The 20,180-nt window shown below is 44.9% G+C and overlaps 2 long non-coding RNA genes across 6 annotated transcripts; one reads left to right on the top strand and one right to left on the bottom strand.

Annotated features, from left to right (window-relative positions):
- Positions 1-7,374: 7,374 nt before the first annotated feature.
- On the bottom strand, positions 7,375-10,265 carry LOC306827232. Of its 5 annotated transcripts, XR_013779599.1 has the most exons (7): positions 9,992-10,261; positions 9,099-9,311; positions 8,883-8,997; positions 8,677-8,763; positions 7,971-8,452; positions 7,748-7,859; positions 7,376-7,564 (listed from the first exon to the last, which is right to left on the bottom strand). It is a non-coding gene; the product is annotated as an uncharacterized lncRNA (long non-coding RNA). The 5 variants fall into 5 exon arrangements; XR_013779595.1 differs by having other exon boundaries at positions 7,375-7,859; positions 7,971-8,423; positions 9,992-10,265; XR_013779596.1 differs by having other exon boundaries at positions 7,375-7,859; positions 8,677-8,760; positions 9,992-10,265.
- Positions 10,266-14,322: 4,057 nt separating this feature from the next.
- On the top strand, positions 14,323-16,044 carry LOC306827062. The gene is made up of 3 exons (XR_013779567.1): positions 14,323-14,412; positions 15,183-15,283; positions 15,661-16,044. It is a non-coding gene; the product is annotated as an uncharacterized lncRNA (long non-coding RNA).
- The last annotated feature ends 4,136 nt before the right edge of the window (positions 16,045-20,180 follow it).

Raw genomic sequence — 20,180 nt, 5'->3', positions numbered from 1 at the left:
AATTGGTTTAAGTGCCGTAAACATATTCGCTCAAAAGTGCTTTTATTGATATTCAGAGTTTTATTATCAAGCGACGCTGGTAACTCACTGTCATGCTTCATTTTTGTTTTCTTTTTTTAATCCATTCAGGACTGGATCTTACATTGTTTTTTTTACTACATTAATCAAATCGCTTTACCTGATCATAACTTCTTGATGCATCTTCCTTGTATTGCCTTCCTGTCCAAAACATGTCTGAAATTCCAATAAAAAGATGTTGTTCCATCTAGACGTGTATTTATTTATTTTTTGAAAGGAGCATCATGCTCTACATTTATTTGCCAGTATGGGGCGCTCAAACAAGTTAAGCACACCTTTGAATGAAAAAAGGGCGCAAAAATCTACCTTCCCATGCACTTTCAGAGCACAGAATTATAATTCGTCTGCAAAACAAGATTTCTGCCCAATGTAAGTGAAATGTTTAAACAATACCATACAATGTAGAGTGAAAGACATTGCTCACAGAATATTGGTAATGCAGAAATACTGTCCTCAATGACTAGGAATCTTTATGCTTGCTAAAATGATATATTATTGTGTTAGATGTGGCAGACAAAATTTACAGTACGATAAAGACAAAATTGAAGAGGAAAATCTGCATCATAAACAAAAGAATTAGGAAACTAAATACATTTTCACTAAAATAACCCATTAGCTAGATCAAGTTCCTATGCATTTGACTTATATTAGGCATAGCACACAATGTAAAACAAATAGCAAAGACTTACTTAAGCAATCATTGCTAATTATATTAATTTGTTTTTAAACTAGATGCCCAAAAAACCAGCCGTGGACAGAGACTCTATTTTTGCTGTTCTCTGTGCATCAAAAGAGGCAATACTCCAAAATGGAAACATTGCCACTCCAAATGCCAGAGTATGGACAGATGTGAGTGAGCAACTGGGAAACAAGACCTCTGCAAAGGCCCTGTACACCTTTGTCAAGGCAAACAGACACAACATCTGGACAGCTTTAGGATTCAGTCATCCTGAAACTGATCCTGAAACTAATGATGACACTGACACTGAATCAGGTTTCCTTGTCCCCGAACCTAAAAATGATCAGGATTTTCAGATTCAAGTTCCTTTTGACAAGTGGAAGGAATTTATTCCTGAAAAGGCAGAATACAAGGACAAGTATTCTCGAAACGAAAAAAGAGAATATACAATTTTGAAACCTGGCACCTGGACTCATGTTATAAATGAGCAGATCTGGAAGGCAGTGAAAAGTACGTTAGTTACGTACTGTAACTCCAGATTCTATGAGTATAGGCGCAGCCCTCTAAGGCTATCGCTATTGGGTTTATCCCTCGCGCGCATGCGCAGCACTGAAGAGTTGTAGTCCACGCCTACCCACGATGTGGGCCCCTCCCACGGTCAACCTGCCGGTATATAACCGGAAGGGACCATGTGTTCTGTTCCCCAATAAAGGGCTTTTCTTCAGCCGTTACGGAGTCAGTGGGGCCCACCGCTTAGAGGGCTGCGCCTATACTCATAGAATCTGGAGTTACAGTACGTAACTAACGTTCTATTTCGTATAGGCTTCGCCCTCTAAGGCTATCGCTATTGGGTTAGAGGCGAAGCAGGATGTAGTCAATGCCACACTGGGTCCGGAAGGTACCACAAGCACAACAACACCCCGAACAACCATTTTCTGCCTGACAGCATCAGGGGAAAAAATGGAACATCCCACTCTTACGCAGACAGAGTGCGGAGCACTGAGTGAGACATTGAGAAAACGGGAAGCATTCCGTAGATAAAAACGCACAAAGGAGCACGGAGAGGACCACGAAGCTGCCGTGCAGATGTCGTCCACCGTCACGCCCCCGTGCAGGGCAGCCGAGGAAGCAACTCCCCTGGTGGAGTGCGCCTGAATGCCCACCGGAGGCTCAGCTCCTGAGGCGATATAAGCCTGTGTGATGGCGTCACACAGCCAGTGTGACAGCCGCTGTGTTGACAGGGGCTGTCCCACAGAATGTGCCCTGTAGTGTACAAACAGCTGCTGGAACAGCGTATGGCAGCTGTGCGCGCAACATAGCATGCCAGAGCGCGCACTGGGCACAGTAGGTGAGAGGTCACCTGCTCCCCAGATGTGTGGGGAGGAGGAAAAAAACCCCTCCAGCGTGATCACTCGCGACTTGAACTCGCTAGTGATGACTTTTGGCATGAACGCCGGGTTTGGCCGTTATACAGCCGAACTACCGTCCTCCTGGATCCTGAGGCAGGACGGAGCCACAGAGAGAGCTGACAGCTCACTGACACGTTTTGCTGACGTCAGAGCTAAGAGCAAAACCGTTTTAGCCGACAGAAAACGTAGGGGAATCTGATCCAAAGGCTCAACCGGCGCCACAATCAGTGCGCGCAGCACCAGTGCCAAATCCCATTGCGGGGCCAGGCTGCGCACCACCGGCCGAAGCCTCTGTACCCCTTTTAAACACCGCTTCACCAGCGGATGGCCAACACCGAACGGTCACCAAAACCTTCGTGGCATGATGAAACTGCAGCCGTGTATGTTTTGATAGTGCTAATGCCAGATTTCGGTCCACTAAGAACTGGAGGAAAGAAAGCACTTGAGGCAGAGGACACGCAGTAGCGGAGAGTTCTCTCTCTCCGCACCAGCGTTGAAACGCAGCCCACTTTGCGGCGTAAGATGCCGTTGTGGAGGCAGCCCGAGCGCCTTGAATAGTGCGCACCACATCCTGAGCCAGCCCCATACTTACCAGATGTGTCCGTTCAGCGGCCAAGCCCAGAGACGCTGGCCGATGATCGGGTGGCTCGTGAGCACGCCCCCTGCCTGCGAGAGGGCATCCCCCCTCCAAGGGATTTCCCAGGGCTCGCCTGACGTCATCTGACGTAACACGGGAACCACATCGCATGCTCGCGCAGCGGGGCGATCAGGATGGCGCACAGCTTCTCCTTCCTCACTCTGTCCAGGAAGCTCGAAATCAACGGGACAGGGGGAAATGCATAAATGAACGTCCTCGGCCATAGCCGGTGCGAAAAGGCGTCCACCCCGAGAGGAGGGTCGTCCTTTGCGCTCAGGGAGAACCAAAGGGGGCACTGTGCATTTTCGCGTGCTGCGAACATGTCCACCTCTGCTCTGCCGAACCTTTCCCATAACTGGGAAACCAGGTCTGCATGAAGGGTCCAAGATCCCGGACGAGGACCCTTCCTTGACATGATGTCCGCTCCCCGGTTTAGTTCGCCGGGGACATACAGAGCACGGAGAGAAAGTAACCGTGTGCTCGCCCAGACCAGCAGCTTTCTGGCTATGCCGAGAAGCTGGGCTGACGCCCTGTTGTCTGTGTTGATCAGCACATGATGATTTTTTTAGCAGAGGGATGCGTCTGTGAAAAAACTTTTTCTCTGTATTTTTCTTTTCTTTTGTGATGCGTGACGTAGCCCTTCCCAGGGCCAAGTCCAATACAATGGATAAAGGAACGCGGAGCAGACGTCTCCGCTGCAGCCGGGGATCTATGCGTTAACAAAGAAACACCGCTGCAGACGTCTCATGTGGGGCAGGCCCAGAGGAATAACGACATGGGCCGCCGCTATCATGCCCAGCAGCCGCATGACAGTGTTCTTTTAGATCTGTCACCGTGCTGTGTGGCTTCACTCGGCTTAATAGTCCTCTCAGCGCCTCCAACCCTCTGCCGAGGGAGCCGCGCTGACATGTCGGCCGAGTCCAACATCACCCCCAGGTACATTATGGACCGGGATGGGATGGGGGAGCTTTTCGCCCAGTTCACTATGAACCCTAAGCTCGATAGATGAGACACGAGCGCCCTCATCTGGAGGGCTGCTTCCTCTCTGGAGCGAGCCAGTAACAACAGGTCGTCCAGATAAAATAACACTCTCATCCCTGCCCGGTGAAGCGGAGCCAGAGCTGCTTCTACGCACTTGGAGAAAGTGCGCGGAGCCAGGGAATAACCGAACGGCAGACGGTTGTATTGGTACGATGTCCCCTCGAACGCAAAGCACAGGTACTGCCTGTGTTTCGGGAGGATGAAGACATGGAAGTATGCGTCCTTTAGGTCTATTTCTATGTCGTAGCCCTTCCCAAGGGAATCCCCGCTGACGTCACGCAGGGACTCCCCCAGTGGGCCAATCCAATCCAGCGGATAAAGGAACGCGGAGCAGACGTTTTTCCGCTGCAGCCGGGGATCGATGCGTTAACAAAGAAACACCGCTGCAGACGTCTCATGTGGGGCAGGCCCAGAGGAATAACGACATGGGCCGCCGCCATCATGCCCAGCAGCCGCATGACAGTGAGAACTGTCACCGTGCTGCATGGCTTCACTCGACTTAATAATCCTCTCAGCGCCTCCATCCTCTGCTGGGAGAGCCGCGCTGACATGTCGGCACGACACGAGCGCCCTCGTCTGGAGAGCTACTTCTTCTCTGGAGCGAGCCTGTAACAACAGGTCGTACAGACAAGATAACACTCTCATCCCTGCCCGGTGAAGCGGAGCCAGAGCTGCTTCTATGCACTTGGAGAAAGTGCGTGGGGCCAGGAAATAACCGGACGCGAAGCCCAGGAGCTGCCTGTGTTTCGGGAGGATAGGGACATGGAAGTAGGCGTCCTTTAGGTCGATGGACGTGAACCAGTCGTCCTGGTGAACACACTCCATATGTTGATTGTCAACATATGAAAATGGTCTGACCACAATTGATTTATTAGAAAAAGACAGGTCGAGGATGGGCCTTATCCCGCCTGTCTTCTTCCGCACGAGAGAAGTAGCGGGGTAATAACCCCGGCTCTCCTCCTCTCGCTCCCCTCTGGAGATGGCACCCTTCGTCAAGAGCTCCTGCAGCTCTGACCGAAGAGCCAGGCGTCCCTCCCCGGATGGCATGATCGTCTCCACTACCGCATTGAATCGTGGAGGGGGAGACGCAAACTGCAGGGTGTAACCCCGTTGAAGCAGTCTGTCCAGCCAGCTGTCCAGGGAACATACGTGCCGCCACACGGAGTAATGCTCCGAGAGCGGGCGTACATGTAGAGGAGGCTCCGCCCCCTGTCCATCAGCCACGTCAGCGCCCCGACCACTGCATGAGGAGCGAGCTCCCGTGCAGCCCGCAGAGGCTCACACACAGGATGGAGACGGGAGAGAAAAGTCCACACGACGTGCCGAGCCAGCGCTCGTGGGCTCATGATGCCCCCCCCCCCCCCCCCCCCCCCACCTGTCCGCCGGAGAACTCACTGAGTGAGGAACACTCCGGGGAAAAGAGGACTGAGGAGATAGCAGGTGTCTCGCGGCCGACGTCGCAGTTGGCTCATACAGCCCCGCTGGGTTTCCTTAGCACAAAAAAACGAGCTGGCTGTACGCTCATTGTGGGACTGGACCGCCAGTCTCGACATGGAATGAGCCAACAGGGACAATTTTATTAGCCGCAGCAGAGGCCTGGTAGGCACACTGGTGCGACCTGTCCGTCAGGCGTGCTGTTAACAGATCCCGGCTCGAAGGAGGGACAGGACGCCGTCCCGAACCCCCGGCCCGGACCCCGAAACGGCCGTCAGGTTAGCCTCCAAAGGCGGCACCGGAGGGAACCCACGGTCCACCACCCCCCCCACTTTTGTGATGGAAGTGTAGGTGGAGACCGGAGCCCTCAAGAGCCTCGGATCCGCCGCTGCCCCCTCCTGATAGGGGATCAAAGCCGGGAACCGCGGCCACACCGGGTCTCGCCGGACCGGCCGGAGAAGCGGAAAATCCCCCGCCATCTCATCGATCGGCTCCACCTCACGTGCCACCGGCACAGTGAGGCCCCGTCGAGCTGCAGCCGTTCTAATGATACCCGGCAGCTCCTGAAGCAGACCCCCCACCACCGGCGGGGGCCGAGAGCGGCTCCCAGCCCCCACCACCGGCGGGGGCCGAGAGCCGCCCGCAGCCTGATTCCCAGGGGAGCCTGGGCAATCTGACTCGGCTCTCTGAACTATCCGAGCGGCTCCCGGTCCCCACCGACGGCGGGGGCCGGGAGCCGCTCGCAGCCCGATTCCCAGGGAAGCCTGGGCAATCTGACTCGGCGACGGTGTCAGGTGCATCCTCCAGCCCTCCCGACAGGGAGAGGGGAGGGATGGGAACCCTGACACTGACCCACGGATGGAGCACGGTGAATCCGCAGACTCCTCTCCATGGTCCAACATGTCTATCTCCCGTTCCACTGTGCATTCCCCCACCTGCCACACCGGCTCTGCAGCTACAGCGAGGGCTTCCGCTCTCCGCTGCAGGTCATCACGGGGAAGGCGTAGGCAGCTACTACCCATTGCCCGTGAAGTTAAAGCCAGGCTGGCATGCTCCGGCCCAAGGCAGGCCTCACAGAGACGGTGGGAATCAGCCGGCATGATGTACCCAGTCTGACACTCTGGACACACACGGATGGAAGAGGTAGACATGGTTAATTTATGTTTCTCTTACAGGTGCTTGTTGCATACTTACTCGCTGAAGAAAAGAGGGAACAGAACACATGGTCCCTTCCGGTTATATACCGGCAGGTTGACCGTGGGAGGGGCCCACATCGTGGGTGGGCGTGGACTACAACTCTTCAGTGCTGCGCATGCGCGCGAGGGATAAACCCAATAGCGATAGCCTTAGAGGGCGAAGCCTATACGAAATAGAACTTGCACATTTGTTTTCAAAAGAGCCAAGGTTTATCCATCAGTCACAAGTACTTATATTGAAATCAGAGGCCACTGTAAGGAGTGTTCTGGTCTTCTTGACATGAGTTGTGACAGAGAGCCTGCAATTAACAGCCCGATGGTGCTTAACTGTTGCATCACAAACAATGATGACTCCCTGCACACTGGCAGTTCAAAGCGCTTCATGTCTGGACAGTTGCGTGTACAGATAGCCAAAGAACTGTGTGAGGGCAGAATGGAACCCCATGTGTGGCGTGCATCGCAGGCAGAGAAGTTGATGGAGTTTGGAGATCCTGAGCTGAGTCATCTACCAAATTTGGCCACCCTGCGCAAAGCAAAACAAGAGAAAAATTATGTGGAATTAGGTGACAAAGATCCCATTTTGTCATTGCAGCTACTGAAGTACAGTGCACCCCACGGTAGCAGCATTAAAGACATTGGACTGGACAAGTTTTTCTGTCACTACTGGAGTCAAACACAAATGCATGTGTACAAGACCTTATTAAAAAAATCTCATGACACAGTGTGTTTTGATGCAACTGGCTCCTCCGGTCATATCTTTTTATATCAGGGTGTTCTCACAGGGCATAACAGCTCTAGTGTCCCAGTGATGCAAATGTTGTCAGAGAAACATGATGTGAACGCTATCACACAGTGGCTGACAGAATGGATTCGCGCAGGTGCACCTGTTCCAAAAGAAGTTGTGAGTTGTGATTTTTCTCTGGCCATTCTTGGAGCTCTGGTCAAGGCTTTTACCCCTCACCCTGATCTCAAGGCCTACATCAATGAATGCTTTAATGCATTGCTTGGGAACCCATCTGCAAAACTGCCCCCTTGTTTTGTCAGGGTTGATGTGGCACACTGCATTAAGATGATCTGCCAGTGGGACTGCCTGAAAAAGAAAACACATCGTGTTAAAGATTTCTTTGTGAGATCAATAGCACAGCTTGTCAAGTCACAATCTGTTGAACATGTAAAAAACCTCATACATGCCATCACTACTGTGGCACTCAGCGAAGCAGAGGGCAATGACAGTTCAGGGGCTCCTCTCCCATCAGAAAGGTGCAAGAAATACCTGAAAGCTCAAATTGCAGAGGAGGTTGTCATCATTCCAGATGAAACAGTTGAGGGACAGGAACCAGTGGATGCATTTGGTCATATCCAGACAACCGCCCGACAGTGGGTAACTGAAATATGTGAGGAGAGCAGGTCACTTGCCAAGGCTGATGGAGACAGAGATAACATCCACTTCCTCCCTGAGATTATTCCCCACATAATAAGACTCGGAAGTTACTTACCACTCTGGACGGGAATAATGGTCCCTCTTTTCCGAAGCACCAGCATCACTGCAAGCTCAGCTGCTGTTGAAGCAGCATTCAAAAACATTAAACATGGACTTTTCAAGCATGAAAACCTGCCTATTCGGGTGGATCGATTCGTGGCTCGTCATCTTTCCTTCATCGAAGGAAACATGCGGATTTGTTGTGCAAAACAAAAAACAGAGGAGAATGCAGTTGATTTAATTACTGTCACAGGACCTGACCCTGTCTCCACTACTGCCAACAGTGTAAAAGATGAAAGAAAAAAGGATGTTCATGCTTGTGAGGAGTCTGCTGCTGCTGCTGCTGCAAACATTGTTCAAACAGATGAGGATGCTGTTGAAAACTGGAGAGGCCTAGCAGTTCCACCCAAAAAAAGGAAGATGAGTTCCTATCTTGCTCCTTGTCCTGAATGGCTGCACACAGACCCATCTGTGGACCGGAAAAAAGTCAAAGTGCAGCTGTTAAAAAACGGAAACAAACAACAGCCTGTTAAACTTGGCAAATCAAGAGTGTCAGTGCTTAACACTTGTGCATTTGATGCAGTTCTTCAGAGTTCATGTTGCTCTTTTTGTGACAGCTGTTCTTTTGAAAACATTGTAATTCGCCAGGAACATGACAAAAAGCTGATTAAAGCTGATTAAAACCATTGTCACAAAGGGTGTAACCCAGCAGGTATACTCACAGAGGGCAGAACTGCTGAGGGGAATGTTCAAAGCTGTCCACCTGAAATCTGGTGCCCTCCAAATCGATGCACAATGCCACATCTCTGCTGTAATTGAGAGAACCATGAGGACTCTTTCAAGTGTTTGTTTCACAAAACAATGTTCCTCACAGTACTGTGATCTAAGCAAGCAAGTCACTAGGGAAGTTCCACTTGTGTCTACCCACATTGCTGTTCTGCAGACGTGTGGCATGTCTCATCTTGAGGTGGCTGTGGAACAAGGACTCAACCTTCCTGACTCTCCGTGCCTAAGGCCAATCCAAAGCCCATCTCAGTGTCCTCCTGAATTAAAAAAGCAAGACTGCAGGACAGGAAAGGTTCTGTGTTCAGGGAAGGTGACCCACAGCTACAGTCTAGCAGAACTTGTGTGGATTGACACTGACCTTGGCAGCCATTCTTTCAGAACTCCATCACAGACAAATGCCTCACAGAGCGAAGTTGCATTATCTGAATTTCCCTCCAGGCTGGTGCTCCAAGGGAAGACGCTTATTTTGAGGGCAGTCATTGCTTTCCAGGGAGGCTTGACCCAGGATGCTCTTGGACATTATGTGGCATATTGCAAGAGGGCTGCATCTGTCTGGGAGATGTATGATGACCTGGGAAGTGTAGTGAAAGCAGCATCAGAGAACACCAAGATCTGCTCGCATGCTGTGTTATATACAAAAGAGTGATCACTGGTTGTTGTTGTTGTTTTTTATAGTTAACAGATGGATATGTTCTATATTACTCTTCAAATGTTCCATTGTTACCATTACGTCATGCTCTATTTTGTACATAAAGCCATTGTTCGAAACAGGAGTCTTTTTCTTCATGCAGTCAACAGCGTCAAATGCATGCACATCTATATACAACCTGAATAACATTGTTAGGCCAAATTATATTTTGACATTCAAATAAAATATAATTACTACTACTACTACTTAAAATATAATTTCAGTTAAAGAGCTTTGGACTTGTCACCATTGGAGAAACACAAAAAACATGTTGGTCATTACCAATGCTAGTAATTTATGGCAGCTGGTGTGGCATGAACTTTAGGTGGTGGTGTAATAAATGTCTTTTCAGTAATCATTAAGATGATTTGGAGATATTAATTAGGCCGAGTAAATACCCATGCAATATCAAGTTGTGGGCAGAAGTTTGCAATGTGAACTTGCAAAATTGCTATTAACTGCTGTAAAGCCACAGCAGCAGAAATTAATATAAAAAAATAACAGTGAAAACAGCATCGTTACACTTTTTTCTATAGTGAAAAACTGTTGCGTGACATATTTACCTTGAGTTCTCCTTTCATCGGCGGCGCAGGATGTTGAAGTATGGAAAAGTTACAAGACCACGTGGAATTAAAAGATAAATACGGCAGCACGAGAAAAGCCTTCGGGCTTTAACCGAACATATAGGTAATATGCGCACGAGACCATTTCCGGGAAATCCCCGGAGGGAGGGGTGACGTCATCGCCCGACAATAAGACTTCAAATATCTATAAAACCAAAACAGCACAAAGGAAAATATTTACAGCACAATCCAGCACAAACGAAGCACAAACAAACGCGACAATTCTGGGTCGATTCGGAGCAGATGGGGGGCTGAGTGACGTCATCGCGTGAAATTAAAATGCGCTATTTCTATAAATTCATAATAGCACAAACAAAACTTTTTACAGCACAAACCAGCACAAACGAAGCACAAACAAATGCGACTATGATCCCGAAGTTTTGCGTGGGGTGGGGGGCCAACTTCACGCAGGTTTCAATTCTTTGTAAATAAGCTGCAGAGGTGACATCAGTCACAAATACATCACAGATTTCCAGGGCAGTCCTATCCAGAGCATATTTATACATTCACAGGATATAGATATATTGAATCTACACGAGTAATACATTAAATTAGGAAAATTCATTAAATATTATGCAAAACAATTAATCATTTATTTAGAGACAGAGGGTCACCATGGCACACAGCATCAATGCTGAAGAGGAGGGACGACTTAGCTTAGTCTTTAAGTGCTGTAGTGTGGGTCAATGTTTACTTGATTTATACTTCCCTTTAAATTCAAGAAGAAGAAATGAGATACAGTGTTGTAGCTGGAGGAATAAAGCTACAACACTGTGTGTGTGTGTGTGTGTGTGTGTGTGTGTGTGTGTGTGTGTGTGCGCATGTTTGCATCTATAAAGGAAGCTACAAAATAATCATACTTACTGGAGTAGACTCATCTGGTATTTTTGGTTGAACCAGAGTATAAAACAGCAGGACAATTATTGTGATTTATCATACAATACTTTATTGTCCCCGGGGGGAGATTTGACTGATATAATGATCTCACTATGGACAGCATATAACAATCTTAATTCATGTTTAACAACTATTTAACTTACTATCAATAAGCAGTCATCAGGATGTATGGAAGGCAAACTCTTAGTTAATGACCTGTTGCAGCCAGTATGCTTATTAAAAAACTAGTAAATGGTGAAAATTGAATATTTTGTCTGAGATCCCCTCCGACTAAATGGCTCATTGACATAAACATTTTTTTGGATCAACAACAAAATATGACACCAATCTAATTTACCTAGCCAAACAAACGCGCTTCCCTCATTAAGTGTTGCCGGACTAGACGAACCATCTCCCTTTGTAAGCCAATGCTAATGCTAATGCTAATAATGCTACCTCGCCTGTACAGCTACATCCACATTCATTCACACAGTTACAACTTCTATCTTACCATTTTATCAGCTGTATAGGAAAGATGCAGGCGTTTTTTTTGGCTTTCCGCTTCAGGAAATTAAAAAATACCTTTAACTACTGGATACAAACTATAAAGACGGTGGAGGGGCGGCAGTAGCTCAGTCTGTATGGACTTGGGTTGGGAACTGGAAGTCCGGAAACTGGTCTGGTAGTTGGAGAGGTGCCAGTCCATTTCCTGAGCACTGCCGAGGTGCTCCTAAGCAAGGCACCGAACCCCAAAAACTGCTCTGGAGCGCTCGCTGTGGGCAGCCCCCTCACTCTGAGACCTCTCCATTAATGCAGAGTGAAAACCGAATTTCCCCTCGCGGGATTAATAAAGTATATATAAAAAATAAAAAAAAGACTCCGGAAGTTAGTGTACGCGTCTTCCTGTTGACCTCCAGAAGGATCACGTGTTTTCTCGCGATGATAAGTCTACCAGTTTCCCATGTGACGCATGCGTGAACATTCACCGGCTGTGTATGGTATGTGTGTGCAGTTCTTTTTTTTATTTTTTTTTATTTCATTTTGGGCCTTATATGCCTTTATTATAGAGGGAGGAAAGTGGACAGGGTCGTAAATCAGGGAGAGAGAGTGGGGAGAGACATGCGGGAAATGAGCCACAGGCCGGACGCAAACCCGGGCCGCCCGCGCGAGGACTATAGCCTCAATACATGGGATCGCGCACACTGCCGATCCCAGGAAATGCAGTTCTTTTAGGTAAGCTCGAGAAGACTGAAACACAACGAATCGGAGCCAGTTGAAGCACACAATGAAAAAAGTGAAAATTAGCTCCGTTGCCGGAGACAGACCGAACATGCATCTGGTGGAAATTGGTCATAAGTACGGATCTTTGGTTCTTTTAAAGCTCCCCAATCATTTCCCACATGGTCTTTCCACAAGAACTGCTTTATAATAATAGAATAGATTTTAGCTTACCTGGGATGTTGAGCCGTACTTTTATAAAACCACATTTTCTCTGGTTTCAAAGGGATTAGAGATACATGGTCGTTAAGAAAAGGTGGCCACAAATCCAGATGTTGTTCACTTTGTCTCATCCATGACATTTAAAGTCTTTTTGAGATCTTTTGAATCTTTACTTCAGTCGAGCTGTTTTAAGTGCAGTCCTGGTTGTAGAGATGTCTGATGTCTTTAAGGCCAGTTTACATTGTGAGTTTGACTCCTTGTTGTTCGATCATCCTCTTTTTTACGTGTAAACATTCAGGGTCCAAAAAGCTAAGTCAGTGGAAGCTTTCCAGCCCCCTCCACACATCTCAAACACACTTAATACTACAAAAGTATCCATGTTTGTAGTCCGTTCAGTTTGCTCAGATGTCTGTAAGAAATAAAGAGAAAATGATTTAGAAAAAGAGAGTCAGATTGTTGCATCATTTCATCTGAACTGAATGACTATAAAACCTCCATTGGCCAAGCCTTATATCTCAAGATGTGAAATATAAGTTATGAAGGATAAACACAATTTATCACACACACATACACCTTCACATGACAATGTTTCCTTAGAAAAACCTAATAATAAAGTTAAAATAATAATCATAATAATGTAATAATACTAATGTATATGGTAAAATAAATGAGCGCAACAGAACATGAACCCATGAGAAAGAAATCACTGTAAAACAAAAAGAAGAAATCTGAAGTTATATATATAGATATAATATTTTATTCTCTCTATCTATCTGCCATGAAAACATAAAAATCTAAATCAGTTAAAAGACTGATCATGGTAAAGAAAACTGAATCTGTAGTGAAAAATGAAGATCATTTACCTCGTCAAACTCAGAGCTCTGCTCACAGAGATTTGTTCAGATCGTTGTCAACGTCGGCAAGGAAAACATTCACATAGTAGCCCAAAAAAGCCTCAGAGTTTTCCACACGCACAAACAGGCTCTATGTGTTAGTGGAGAGATGTCAGAGGGGTGCTGCTACACTCTAAGAAATGAACCCTGGGTGTGGTACGTATTACTTGATAGTTCTGTGTTATATTAACTTAAGAAATGAGGTTTTCTGAAAGAAATTAAAGAAGTTTCGTTGTTATTACACTACATTTACATGTGTCTGGATTAAATAATTTACAAGTGTTGCATCAACGAAACTGGATTAATTAAATCGAACATTGACGACTAAAGGCACTGGACTCAAAGTAGGATTGTCCCAAATTTGGTTTGAAATCTTCCGTTTCACTTTAAGCCCAGACTCTGTAGCACAAGAGGGGATAGTGGTATCACTGTCCAAAAACGCGGTTAAATCATTGGAGCATGAAAATCCCGACCCGCACATTTTGCCCGCTAGTGACTAAACGGTAGGGAGTTGTCATTAGCTTTAAAAACTGGTGAAATCTCCCGTTTCTCCTTGTCATTTTAAGCCTAGATTCGAGCTCAAGGGAGGGCGGTGGTATCACTGTACAAAGTCGCGGTAAAATAAATGAAAAAACGGGCGAAGTCTCCCGTTTCTCCCCGTCATTTTGGGGGCCGGACTCTGTAGTTCTCCGTGTAGAGCCAGGCTTTTCTTGTTTGTTTCACCATCAGAAGGATAGCCTAACTGGTGTTAGAAATGCCAATAGATAATTGAATATTGTATGGTAGTTACTGTATATACCACGTTTCGTTTACAAATGTGATAACATTTTATTTAATTTGAATGTTTAAATTCTAAATCCAAATAAAAAAAAATCTAATATTTTATTTGATTAATACAGCCTACCATATATAAATATGTTTTGGTAATTTATACCACGTATAAATATTTTCTTCTTAAAAACAAGATTTGGTCTTTAAAACGTCTGGTTAAAAAAGAGCCGGTCTACAATAATTGGTCTCTTAAATTTGGGTCAATATGGTATCATGTGTATGATTTTTTTCTATTTGTATTCAAATGATACTTTTAGGGCGCAGATCCTTGGAGATTCCAGCTGCCAGCGTCCATGCAGGGCTGAACATGGCTCAATGATGGTGAGTGTCCCTAATTTGGTCATTGTGTCAATTATATGGATTTGTTTTACTTATGTTCTGTAAAATGTAGGGTTATCCTTGATAGAATTTGCACAGAAAGGAAAATATACTAGCATCCCATGTTTTACTGGAATTATTGCAAAATTGTTCTTTTCAGAGACATGAATGTGGATGTGCAGAATCAGTGGGCACAAGGTATCACTTATTGAAGCACTATAAGTTAAGGCATTGTCATTTTGGCTATAGACGTCCATATCAATGCACATGTTCCACGTATTTTCTGGAATTTAAGTTTGACATTTTTGGCATATCTGAACATTGGTGGACACAGACACACACCCTCATACAGACACTGACACACACCCTCATACAGACACTGACACACACCCTCATACTGACACTGACACACACCCTCATACAGACACTGACACACACCCTCATACTGACACTGACACACACATATCCTCATACTGACACACACACCCTCATACAGACACACACACCCTCATACAGACACACACACCCTCATACAGACACTGACACACACACCCTCATACAGACACACACACCCTCATACTGACATTGCAGCGTACTCTGGCGAAAATAGACTTGCAGCGTATTTAAGACGAAGCAGAACGCAGTCAGACGGACTGCAGCGCTTGCTGTGTGAACACAGTGATTGACTAGAGTGGTGGCTATCCTTCCACCTTTGTGATAGAAACGTGAGATCTCTTTGCACAATTTCTAAAGTGTTTCTTGTTCTGTTACAGAATCCCATCATTCTGTAGAAGAAAGTAGAAGGGTATGCAACTTCAAGGCCCTTGCTGTCTACCTCAGCAAAGATCCTGCAAGTCTTATAAAGGAATACTTGGTAAGTTTTAGTTTTTAACTTTTCTATAGTGTAGCACTGACACATAATGTGTAAGTGAAAAGTGGTGTAAAATATAATTTCTTGGCATTACAGTTATGACTTAAAAATTAAATGTGTGACTCAATATTACACTCACAAAAGATAACGTCCAGGCTGGCAGGGAGTCATTGGACTTCTGTTACATATTGTAGGTTTAACTGAATATACTTGCACTGGTTTATGGTTCAATGTACTTCAGAGCCACCGCACAGCACAGCTGTATAAATGACAATACTGGAAATAATTAGATTAAGAGGTTTTTCAGCGGCGCAGGGAGCCAACCTGTTCATTGGCGGCCCTTACAGTTTCTAACTGTCGTTGTGTTATTTTCTCTTTAGGACATTGACACCAGCGGAATCAAAGAAATGGAGCAGACAGTTGTTGAAATATGTTATCAACAAGGAAGGAGCAGAGGCCATGGGTCCCCCAGATGACGAGGGAATCATAATCAAGGGCGTGGAGGTTCTGACAGAACTGAGAGATGTTGCAAACGCATTTGCAACAAGCATTGTTTGTCTTGATATATTCTCTGAACTTGAGCTACCTTAAAGAATTGTTAATGTTGATTTGGCCAATGTGCTAAAATATTGTTTTGGAATATGTGATGTCATTCTGTCTGATCATTTTGAAGGAGGAACAAATTGGCTTTAAACAGTCCAGATTCAGCAGTTTGTTTCCCAACATGGATGTTCACTTGCAGTTTTCTAAGAGCTTGGGCTTTCCTTTGAAACTCAATGTATTGTTGTTGAACTTATTATTGCAGTTTATGTAAGAGTTACTTAACTCAGTTGTGTGGAACCTGTTGACATAACCTTGTTGTGTAAATGCAATGAAGATTATTAAATTCTGTAAAACTTAAGTGACTGTGTTATTTTGTATTTATCCAACTCAACTAAGTTGGCTGAACATAACAATCATAAGTAAACTCTACATAACAATGTTGCTTAGAAGCAATCTAACCCCATTATGTTGCATTTACTCAATGTATTTGTGCTATAAATACTTAACTTTCTTTTATCATAATTAATAGCTTTAATCATTTATCATAAACTCAACTGAGTTTTGTGGAACCTGTTGACAAAACTGTATTAAGTAAATCCAACACCTCATTTCTTAGAGTGTACACCAGAGCTGTAGCGGGTTCAGTGCTTGGCTCTCGGGTGCCTCGGCTGTACTCAGGAAGTGACCTGGCACCCACATTTGCTTACACGAATGAATTGAATGAATGAATTGACTTTCTTGTCCACATGAGGAACTTTTTTTTTTTCACTGCACCGTTAATGTCCAAATAGACAACTCCCACCAAAGAACATACACACACAAAACACAGAATATAACACAAGACAAGATGAAGACTTGAAAACAACCATTTACAAAAAAATGTATTTACATTTCAAATGAGTTAAACAAAGTACTTTGAATGTATCAGCAGAAACAGAATGATTGGTTGAGGGAGGTTGTGGCAGGATCTGGTTGGATAATGACTTAAAAGGGTAAATGTGTTAGAATGAAAACAGTCTTCCTGCTTGAACTTGTGATGATCTCCATTATAGATATGTCCTGTTTAATCGATCTATTTATTTTTCTGTCATTTAAACATGTTTACACTTTTATGTCTCCTCCTAACTGCAGCCTGTTGTGCGTCATCCTTTACTCCTGGATTAGGACGTTCCTTTCAAAGGTGTTAAATTTAGACACTGTCACAATGTTTGCCCGTCTTGGTAGATCACATTGAGTGTACTAACTTAACTTCTTTGCATTTTCTCCTCCCAGTATTTTGCACTCTGCAGCAGAAATGTCACATGTTGCATATTCATTAAGGCAAACATACTAAATGGACAATACGTGTTGTTTTGCTCATATGAAAGACGCAATCCTCACTGCACGCTGTTAGTACATCTGTTTTGTTGTGATCGAGCTGCCTTTTGCCTCTCACTCCCTCCTCCCATCCGGAGGTTTGGCGTCAGAGGCAGGAACCTATACCCCGCTATGGTGCGCACTCCGGAGGAGAAAAAACAGAACACCCGCGGGACCAGGTGAAGGAGAAAAGACAGGGGGTCTTTTTGAAATCGTCCACTACACCCTAGCCCTGCCCACTACCCCTCCGTTTGCGTGTCCACGCGGAGGGCCCGCCATATTAAGTCCGTCTCAAACCAGTTAGCGGGGAGTGGTAGTGGGCCATAAAACCCTCCGCCAGCGAGTCTGCACCGATGCCCACTTGATGATCACGTGTAACGCCTATTACGTCCAGTAGTCACGGCAGGAGTGACCTGTACAAAAGTTCAGTGTGTAAGTGTTTGAACAAACCAAAACACTGCTCCAACTATAATAATAATAATTTATACTTTATTAATCCCACGAGGGGAAATTCAGTTTACACTCTGTCTAACACACACATAGGCCGAGATACACACTCATGCACAAACAGGGTTCTAGTGACATGCATTAATGGAGAGGTCTCAGAGTGAGGGGGCTGCCCACAGCGAGCGCTCCAGAGCAGTTTTTGGGGTTCGGTGCCTTGCTCAGGGGCACCTCGGCAGTGCTCAGGAAATGGACTGGCACCTCTCCAGCTACCAGACCAGTTTCCGGACTTGGTCCGTGCCGGGACTTGAACCGGCGACCCTCCGGTTCCCAACCCAAGTCCCTACAGACTGAGCTACTGCCGCCCCCAACTAAGATGGACATTTAATATCGTCATACAGACGTGAACAACTTCACCTGTTTATTGTTTTAAAGGATCAAATAAAAGCCTCCTCTTCTTTTCTTCCTTCTGTTCACCTGTTTATTTCATTGTGTTTCATATTTAAAGGGACTGTTGCAAAAACTAAAGAATATTAAATTATGTTGCAGACAACTTCTCACTGTTATTTATTTATCATTGTTTTACTTTTCATTTCTTTGTAAAACTTAATTTCGGCTACAAAAAAATAAACATCTTGCAGCTGTGATGTTCATTTATAGTCTCCTTGTCTGTCCTTTCATTGAAGACAACCTGTTCTTTGATATTGTAATAAATTAACTAAACATTACATTATAAATTACAATAAAGAATGTGGGCTCCATCTGATCGTTTTGCTATAAGTCTACACTAATATAAATTTAATAGAGAAAAATAATCTACATAATGACTTTTACAGAATGTATGACGTACATTAATAATAAGCCGTTCCCCCAGGAAGCCGCTGAGTAACCATGGTAACACACACTTCCTGTTTCCACCTGAGAGAGTGAAGTTTGTCCCAAAGCCTGCTGCTGTATTTCTACCCTACACCTGGATGGAGGGGACTTCATTCAGCTGTGGGAACATCCCAAGTGTCTTATTTGCGCCGAGTGTCCTCTGAGTTGTCTCCTCCACTTGCGTCTTAGTCCCGTCCACCAGAGATGCACGGAGGAAACGAAGCCAAGGAGAGAGGACCGAGGAAATCAGCTTTAAGACACATGAGACGTTGTTTCCTCGACAGCGTCACATGATGCGACATCAGCTGATCACGATCAGCTGTCAATCAGCCGAACAGCTGTTTATGTCCACACAAACACACACTGTATTATTACTAATCAAACACACACACTGCATTATTTCTAATCAAACACACACACTGTATTATTTCTAATCAAACACACACACTGTATTATTTCTAATCAAACACACACACACTGTATTATTTCTAATCAAACACACACACTGTATTATTTCTCATCAAACACACACACTGAATTATTTCTAATAAAACAAACACACACACTGTATTATTTCTAATCAAACACACACACTGTATTATTTCTCATCAAACACACACACTGTATTATTTCTAATCAAACATATTTCTAATCAAACACACACACACTGTATTATTTCTAATCAAACACACACACACTGTATTATTTCTAATCAAACACACACACACTGTATTATTTCTAATCAAACACACACACACTGTATTATTTCTAATCAAACACACACACACTGTATTATTTCTAATCAAACACACACTGTATTATTTCTCATCAAACACACACACTGTATTATTTCTCATCAAACACACACACTGTATTATTTCTAATCAAACACACACACTGTATTATTTCTAATCAAACACACACTGTATTATTTCTCATCAAACACACACACTGTATTATTTCTAATCAAACACAGTTACAGTGTTTAGTTTCTTTACCTGATTAAAAAAAACACCTGAAGAACAACCTGCAGTCTACTCATAACCAAAAGGACAGTTTCTACTGACTAAAAGATTTCATTTTGAATTGTCTATAATTATTTATTATTATTAAACAGTTTGGACTGAACTTAGCCTGTATTTAGACAACCAACTCTGTATTTTATAAACACAGATATTTATGTGTCAGGATACTGAAAATGATTGATTAGAATCTAAATGATGAAACGTTCAGAAGATAAATAAGTGAGAATATAAAACGGACTGCTCTTCATGTCAGACTCTTTTTAATCCCAGCTCATCACAGACCGACTCTTTACAAACTCACTGATGTTCATCATCTGTTTAAATGTCCCACGCTCCGTTTAGCCTCTTTTTAATGTCTGTCTTTTCTCCCGTATTAAACTCTGCTCATGTTGAGAAGTTTCACTGAAGTCTGATCCTGTGCAGCGTCCAATCAGTGAGTGATATACGAGAAGGGGGCGTGTCTGTCAATGAAAAGACTTCCGTGAAGTCAGCTCTCGTGTCTCCTCGGTCATCGCTCCTCGGATCAGCCTCCTCTCTCCTCCGTTCGCTATTAGAGCTTTGGGACGATCCTCAACATGGCGGCTTTGGAACTACTTCCGGTTCGGCTGAGGACCGAGGAGACTGCAAATAAGGGACTTGGGATTGAGCCCTGTCAG

This window comes from Symphodus melops (assembly GCF_947650265.1).
Source record: "Symphodus melops genome assembly, chromosome: 7".
Taxonomy (NCBI): domain Eukaryota; kingdom Metazoa; phylum Chordata; class Actinopteri; order Labriformes; family Labridae; genus Symphodus; species Symphodus melops.
The sequence above is the reverse complement of the archived record's forward strand: the minus strand, read 5'-3'. Positions and strand labels throughout refer to the sequence as shown.